The sequence below is a fragment of the Pongo pygmaeus genome, chromosome 20 (genome assembly GCF_028885625.2).
Source record: "Pongo pygmaeus isolate AG05252 chromosome 20, NHGRI_mPonPyg2-v2.0_pri, whole genome shotgun sequence".
Lineage (NCBI taxonomy): Eukaryota > Metazoa > Chordata > Mammalia > Primates > Hominidae > Pongo > Pongo pygmaeus.
In genome coordinates, this window is record NC_072393.2 from 59,033,035 (window position 1) to 59,040,658 (window position 7,624).

The window sequence follows — 7,624 nt, forward strand, 5'->3', positions numbered from 1 at the left end:
AGTGAGGTCACCACCTGCTGCTTAAACACAGCAGTGATGCGGGCACGGCCGTGGGAGCCTGAGGTCCCAGCTACTCAGGAAGTAGTGGCGGGAGGATCGCTCAGCCTGGGGGTCCAGGCCAGCCTGGGCGACAATGTAACATTCCCTCCCGCAGTCTTTCTTTCTCTTTTTTTTTTAATTTTTAAAATAAAATTTTCATTAGGCCGGGCACGGTGGCTCACACCTGTAATCCCAGCACTTTGGGAGGCTGAGGCAGGTGGATCACGAGGTCAGGAGATCGCGCCACGCTGGCTAACACGATGAAACCCCGTCTCCTCTAAAAATACAAAAATTAGCCGTGCTTCCTGGCGGGCGCCTGTAGTTCCAGCTACTCAGGAGGCTGAGGCAGGAGAATGAGGTGAACACGGGAGGTGGAGCTTGCAGTGGGCCGAGACCGAGCCACTGCACTCCAGCCTGGGCGACAGAGCCAGACTCTGTCTCTAAAAATAAATAAATAAATAAATAAATAAATAAATAAATAAATAAATAAATTTGCTTGTGTGAGATAGGGATACAACATTACTCTTCTCCATATGGATATCCAGTTAGTTGTCCCAGCACACGTGTAAAAGAGATCTGTTACTTTCTCCTTTTTATTTACATTTTTTCTTTTTTTTTTTTGAGACAGAGTATTTCTCTGTCGCCCAGGCTGGAGTACAGTGGTGACATCTCGACTCACTGCAGCCTCTGCCTCCTGGGTTGAAGCGATTCTTCTGCCTCAGCCTCCAGAGTAGCTGGCATTACAGGCACACACCACCATGCCCGGCTAATTTTTCTATTTTGGGTAGTGACGGAGTTTCATCATGTTGGAGAGGCTGGTCTTGAACTCCTGACTTCAAGTGATCCACCTGCCTCAGCCTCCCAAAGTGCTGGGATTACAGGCATGAGCTGCTGTGCCTGGCCCAAGAAATACTCTTTACTTCGCTTTTTAAATGCTGAGAAAATACAGTTGAAAACTAAAAAATCTTCCCCAAAATGAGAAATCATCTTCAAGACAAAACAGGAAGAAATGAAAACCATTTTATTGATAAATAAGCCTTAGACCAGAATGTGTTGGGAAATAGAGGCAAACAGCTGAGAGGTTGAAAAGAGAAAAAACTTCAGTGCAACCCATTAAGTACATGTTTTCCAGATAAACACAAATCAGTCCTCAGGGAAGAGGACTTGACAACACCCTTGGTCACACATAGTTCATCCCGGCTCTACTTGGTAATGGAGGTGACCATCTGTGTCAGCTAGTTAGCTTCATGCAGAAGGAGGGGAAATACTTTAACCCACGTCTTTTTGACAAGTGTGAGTTTTACAACATGGCAACAGGTGCCCTCTCTAGTGAGGCTTCTACAATCCGACAGAAACTGATGTCAGCAGTAAATAATAAAATTTAGAATACATGATTAATTATAGAGTTTATTTGAACACAAAGCTTGAGGATAGACACCTGGAGACACCAACTCCAAATGAAGGGGGCCCGTGTTCCCAAGTCGAGACATTAAGGTTTCACACGCAGGGAAAGACGGAGAAGCTTTAGCAGAATCACCACATTTTCCATTCAAGACCAGTGCATAGGGTGCGGCAAGTTGATTGGTGACGGATTGATACACTTCAAGGAAGGTTACTTTATCCCTCTGTAAGAAGGGACAATGATGCCAAAAGGTCTTATCTCTGGGGCTGGTTAGTCTTCCTATTTACAGGTAAACTTTTTTTTTTAATTGATATTAGGAAACTAAATTTTATTGCACTACACGCTACCAGTTACAAAGTAGGGCATCCTCAAAAACAAAGGAAATGCCTTTTCCTTAAGTTTTTCTTTTTTTTTTTTTTTTGAGATGGAGTCTCGTTCTGTGGCCCAGGCTGGAGTGCAGTGGCCCAATATCCGCTCACTGCAAGCTCCACCTTCTGGGTTCATGCCATTCTCCTGCCTCAGCCTTTTGAGTAGCTGGGACTACAGGTGCCCACCACCATGCCCGGCTAATTTTTTGTATTTTTAGTAGAGAGGGGGTCTCACCGTGGTAGCCAGGATGGTCTCGATCTCCTGACCTCGTGATGCTCCTGCCTCGGCCTCCCAAAGTGCTGGGATTACAGGTGTGAGCCACTGCGTTCAGCCTGTTTTTCTTATGTAGGCGCCTAGGTAAAAACTAAGATATGTCTACTTGCCGGTCTACTGACAGTCTAACAAAATTTACTATTTTGTTGATTTAAAGATATCCTTAGTTGGTCCCGGTGGCTCATGCCTGTAATCCCAGCAATTTGAAAGGCTGAACCACGGGGATCACCTGAGGTCAGGAGTTCCAGACCAGCCTGGACAACATGGTGAAAGCCTGTCTCTACTGAAAATGCAACAATTAGCCAGGTGTGGTGGCACATGCCTGTAATCCTAGCTACTCAGGATGCTGAGGAAGTAGAATCGCTTGAACTTGGGAGGCAGGGGTTGCAGTGAGCTGAGATTGTGCCATTGCACTCCAGCCTGGATGACAAGAGTGAAACTGCACTATAAAAAAAAAAAAAAGGTCAGGACTGTGAAACCCTTCCTGCAGGAACCCTCCATATACAGGTAGCAAAGTCAACACACTCAGAGGCAGCCAGCATGGCATTCTTGGTAACAGTGAAAAACTGGGAAGGACTCACATGTCTTCATTCAGAAAATGCTCCAAGGAGGATGAAAAACAGCAAGCTATCTTGTTTCCTACCTCAAAAATGTGGAATATTTTAAGACTTGCAGGATAAAATACCGCAACAAAACATTTATCATGTTGAGCTCAGTGGCTCATGCATGTAATCCCAGTACTTGGGAGGCTGAGGAGGGAGGATCACTTGAGGCCAGGAGTTTGAGACCAGCCTGGCCAATATGGAGAAACTCCATCTCTACTAAAAATATAACCATTAGCCAAGCATGATGGCACCTAGCTGTAACGCAGCTACTCAGTTGGCTGAGGCTAGAGAATCATTTGAACCAATGAAGCAGAGGTTGCAGTGTGCTAGTAAGCTCCAGCCTGTTGACAGGGTGAGACACCTGTCTCACAAAACATACAAAAGACAAAAGAAAAAAAGAACTGACTAACAGTGTCAGAGGGCTGAATTATGATGTCACGACTACAGTTAAATAACAGCCAGGCAATACTGCAATTCTATATACACGCATTGTCCTTAGTTATCTAGTTCACTATGCATAAGGTATAAAACATAGAATGTGTACTGGGAAAATTGATAAACTGGGATCAGAGAAAACATAGTATAAAGCAAATTGTAGGCCGGGCGCGGTGGCTCATGCCTGTAATCCCAGCACTTTGGGAGGCCCAGATGGGCGGATCACAAGGTCAAGAGATTGAGACCATCCTGGCTAACACGGTGAAACCCCGTCTCTACTAAAAATACAAAAAAAATTAGCCCGGCATGGTGGTGGGCACCTGTAGTCCCAGCTACTCAGGAGGCTGAGGCAGGAGAATGGCGTGAACCTGGGAGGAGGAGCTTGCAGTGAGCCGAGACTGTGCCACTGTACTCTAGCCTGGGCGACAGAGCGAGACTCTGTCTCATAAAAAATAAATAAATAAATAAATAAATAAATAAATGTACAATAAAAACATAAAAATAATGCAGGCTCCCTGGTCTGAATGTTCATATTCGCCAAAAGCCATGTTCGGATTTTTTTTTTTTTTTTTTGAGACGGAGTCTCACTCTGTTGCCAGGCTGGAGCGCAGTGGCACGGTCTCGTCTCACTGCAACCTCCACCTCCTGGGTTCAAGCGATTCTCCTGCCTCAGCCTCCCAAGTAGCTGGGATTACCAGCACATGACACCACACCTGGCTAATTTTTGTATTTTTAGTAGAGATGGGGTTTCACCATGTTGGCCAGGCTGGTCTTGAACTCCTGACCTCATGATCCACCCGCCTCAGCCTCCCAAAGTGCTGGGATTACAGGCATGAGCCACTGCACCCAGCCCTTGTTCGGATTTCTTATTCTCCAATAGGATGTTCCTGCAGATGGGGCCTTTGAGAGAATTTGGTCATGGGTGTTGACTACTCATGAATAGGACCAGTGCTTTTATTTTTATTTTTTCTTTATTAATTTTTGAGAAAGAGTTTCACTCTTGTTGCCCAGCCTAGAGTGCAATGGCCTGATCTTGGCTCACTGAAACATCTGCCTCCTGGGTTCAAGTGATTCTCCTATCTCAGCCTCCCATATAGCTGGGATTTCAGGATGTGCCACCACACCCAGCTAATTTTTGTATTTGTAGTAGAGATGGGGTTTTACTATGTTGGCCAGGCTGGTCTTGAACTCCTGACCTCAGGTGATCTGCCCGTCTTGGCCTGCCAAAGTACCGGGATTACAGGCTTGAGCCACCGCACCTGGCCATTTTCTTGTGTTCAGTAGATTCAAGGATTCAGCACGTTGGACTGACTGGTCCCAAACTCCTGACCTCAAGTGATCTACCCACCTGAACCTTACAAAGTGCTGGGATTAGAGGTGTGAGCCACTGTGGCCAGCCAGTCTAAGTTGTTTCTGACAGGACAGTGAAATGACGGAGACAGGAAAAGGAGCATGTCATCGACATCAGTGAAGGCTGAAAACTCTTATTACACAAAGGCAGTTTACAGCCTTTAGTATAAAAGTTGCAATGTGTGAAGTCATCTAATAGCACTAACTTGTTTAAAAACCTGGAGGCATCCAGGCATGGTGGCTCACGCTTGTAATCCCAACACTTTGGAAGACTGCGGGGGGTGGATCACCTGATGTTGGGAGTTCGAGAACAGTCTGACTGACATGGAAAAACCCCATCTCTACTTCAAATACAAAATTAGCTGGGCATGTTGGTGCATGCCTGTAATCCCAGCTACTTGGGAGCCTCAGGAAGGAGAATCGTTTGAACTCAGGGGTCGGAGGTTGTGGTGAGCTCAGATTGCACCATTGCAGTCCAGCCTGGGCAGCAAGAGCAAAACTCTGTCTCCAAAAAAAAAAAAAAAAAATTCTGGAGGCAAATTAACATTATTTCTCAAAAAAGTTCTCAGATAAGTACAGCAGGCCCACTGTGTTCATGTACATGACCCCAATTTGCACATACAGTAAGGAAGGGACAAACTTGATCCTGGGCCTGAAGGATCCCACAACATGTTTCTAAGCACAAAAGTCCACCAAGAAAGTACAGAAAACAACCAGTCACAAAAATGCAAGGAGAACAGAATGAAATATTACAAGGGGGATACAAGGGCTGAGCTGGGACACAAGGGCTGAGCTGTGCTGCTCACAGTGGTGCTAAAGCCATCCCTCATGGACCATGAGCTGAGTCATCATGCCCTGCACACGTTGATTTAGGCAGCCTCCTATAATTTTGTCCAGTGGATGAATAAGGTCTTGCCTTACTCAGGGAGAGTGGTGTTGGAGGGGAGGGCTCACGGGGAAATTGGGGTGTTCACTATTACAAATCAATAGGCTGGAAAGCAACAGTATTTGCATCCAGATCAATGTACCATGTGAGGCAAGGCCGGGAAAGGAGGGCAAGGGTGGAGGCAGGAAGTAATGGGCATGTGGGAGGGATCTTTGTGCATGCATGTCTGTGGGAATATAATTCCACTAGGATGCACCAAATCTTGAGCTTGGACGAAAGTGGAACTAATTGAGCAAATGGTAAAATATTGACCCAAGGTTAAATATGCAAATTACAATATGGGCAAGCAACAAGAATGAAAGAGATCCAAAAAAGCAGCAGTATGGTGGCCTGAGGTGAAAGCAGTTTTACATCTCTTAAATTAAATGGCCTCTGATTTCTAGTTTCAAGTGTATATGCAACAATATACCTTGTATAGACTCCAGAATTTCATCCACACACACAAAAATGAGTAAAGTCTATGAGGAGTACAGCAACAAAGGAGACCATGGATGTGAAGAAGGATCCCCTGGCTGAGTAGGTAGAGATGTGTCTGTGAAAACAGACAGGCCGAGCACAGTGGTCCATGCCTGTAATAACAATAATAATAATAATGACAGGGTTTTTTTCTTTTTTTTGAGATGGAATGTCACTCTTTTGCCCAGGCTGGAGTGCAGTGGTGTGATCTCAGCTCACTGCAACCCCTGCCACCGAGGTTCAAGAAATTCTCTTGCCTCAGCCTCCTGAGTAGCTGGGATAACAGGCGCCTGCCACCGGGCCTGGCTAAATTTTCTGTTTATTTATTTATGTATTTATTGAGACAGAGTCTTCCTCTCTTGCCCAGGCTGGAGTGCAATGGTGCGATCTCGGCTCACTGCAACCTCTGCCTAATGGTTTCACACCATTCTCCTGCCTCAGCCTCCCAAGTAGCTGGGACTACAGGCACCCATCACCATGTGTGGTTAATTTTTTTTGTATTTCATTAGAGATGGGGTTTCACCATGTTAGCCAGGATGGTCTCGATCTCCTGACCTCTTGATCCACCGGCCTCAGCCTCCCAAAGTGCTGGGATTACAGGCGTGGGCCACAGCGCCAATCCTAAATTTTGTATTTTTAGTAGAGACAGGGTTTCACCATTTTGATCAGGCTGGTTTTGAACTCCTGAGAACCTGCCTCAGCCTCCCAAAGTGCTGGGATTACAGGCATCAGCCACCATGCCCGGCCCCTTCTTACTATTAACTCATTATTGTGATAGTTGATGACAATGAAAAATACTTAAAATAGCCGGGTACGGGTGCAGTGGCTCAAGCCTGTAATCCCAGCACTTTGGGAGGCCAAGGTGGATGGATCACGAGGTCAGGAGATCAAGACCATCCTAGCTAACACGGTGAAACCTCGTATCTACTAAAAATACAAAAAATTAGCCGGGAATGGTGGCAGGCACCTGTAGTCCCAGCTACTCAGGAGGCTGAGGCAGGAGAATGGTGTGAACCTGGAGGCGGAGCTTGCAGTGAGCCAAGATCGGGCCACTACAATCCAGCCTGGCCAACAGAGCCAGACTCTGTCTCAAAATAAAAAAAGAAAAATACTTAAGATCATTACAATTATTATAAAAAATAAAACTTATGCCAAATGTTGTGTTTTCTACATAAACCATAGGCTTATCCATCCACGTATTCATGCACACCCATCACATCATGCCGTTACATGTGTGGTGGTGCACACCTCTAATCTCAGCTACTCGAGGTGCTCGGGCAAAAGAATCACTGTAATCCAGGAGGCAGAGGCTACAGTGAGCCAAAATCTCACTGCTATACTCCAGCCTGGGCAACAGAGGGAGACTCAACTAAAAAAAAAAATACAATCAATGATGTGATAAAGCATTCTATACCACTGATGTGTATCTTCACTTTCCATTCCATTCCAAGTCATTAAAAATGCAGAGTCTAGCCAGGCACAGTGGCTCAGGCCTGTAATCCCAGCACTTTGGGACGCTGAGGTGAAAAAACACAAGGTCAGGAGTTCCCGACCAGCCTGACCAATATGGTGAAATCCCATCTCTACTAAGAATACAAAAAAATTAGCCAGGCATGGTGGCACATACCTGTAATCCCAGCTACTCGGGAGACTGAGGCAGAAGAATTGCTTGAACCCAGGAGGCAGATGTTGCAGTCAGCTGACAGCCTGTCACTGAACTCCAGCTTGGGCAACAGAGTGAGACTCCAT

The 7,624-nt window shown here is 45.8% G+C and overlaps 1 long non-coding RNA gene across 1 annotated transcript; it reads right to left on the reverse strand.

Annotated features, from left to right (window-relative positions):
• Positions 1-1,076: 1,076 nt before the first annotated feature.
• Positions 1,077-7,624, reverse strand: LOC134738851 (uncharacterized). The gene is made up of 3 exons (XR_010125008.1): positions 7,503-7,624; positions 5,829-5,988; positions 1,077-1,664 (listed from the first exon to the last, which is right to left on the reverse strand). It is a non-coding gene; the product is annotated as an uncharacterized LOC134738851 (long non-coding RNA).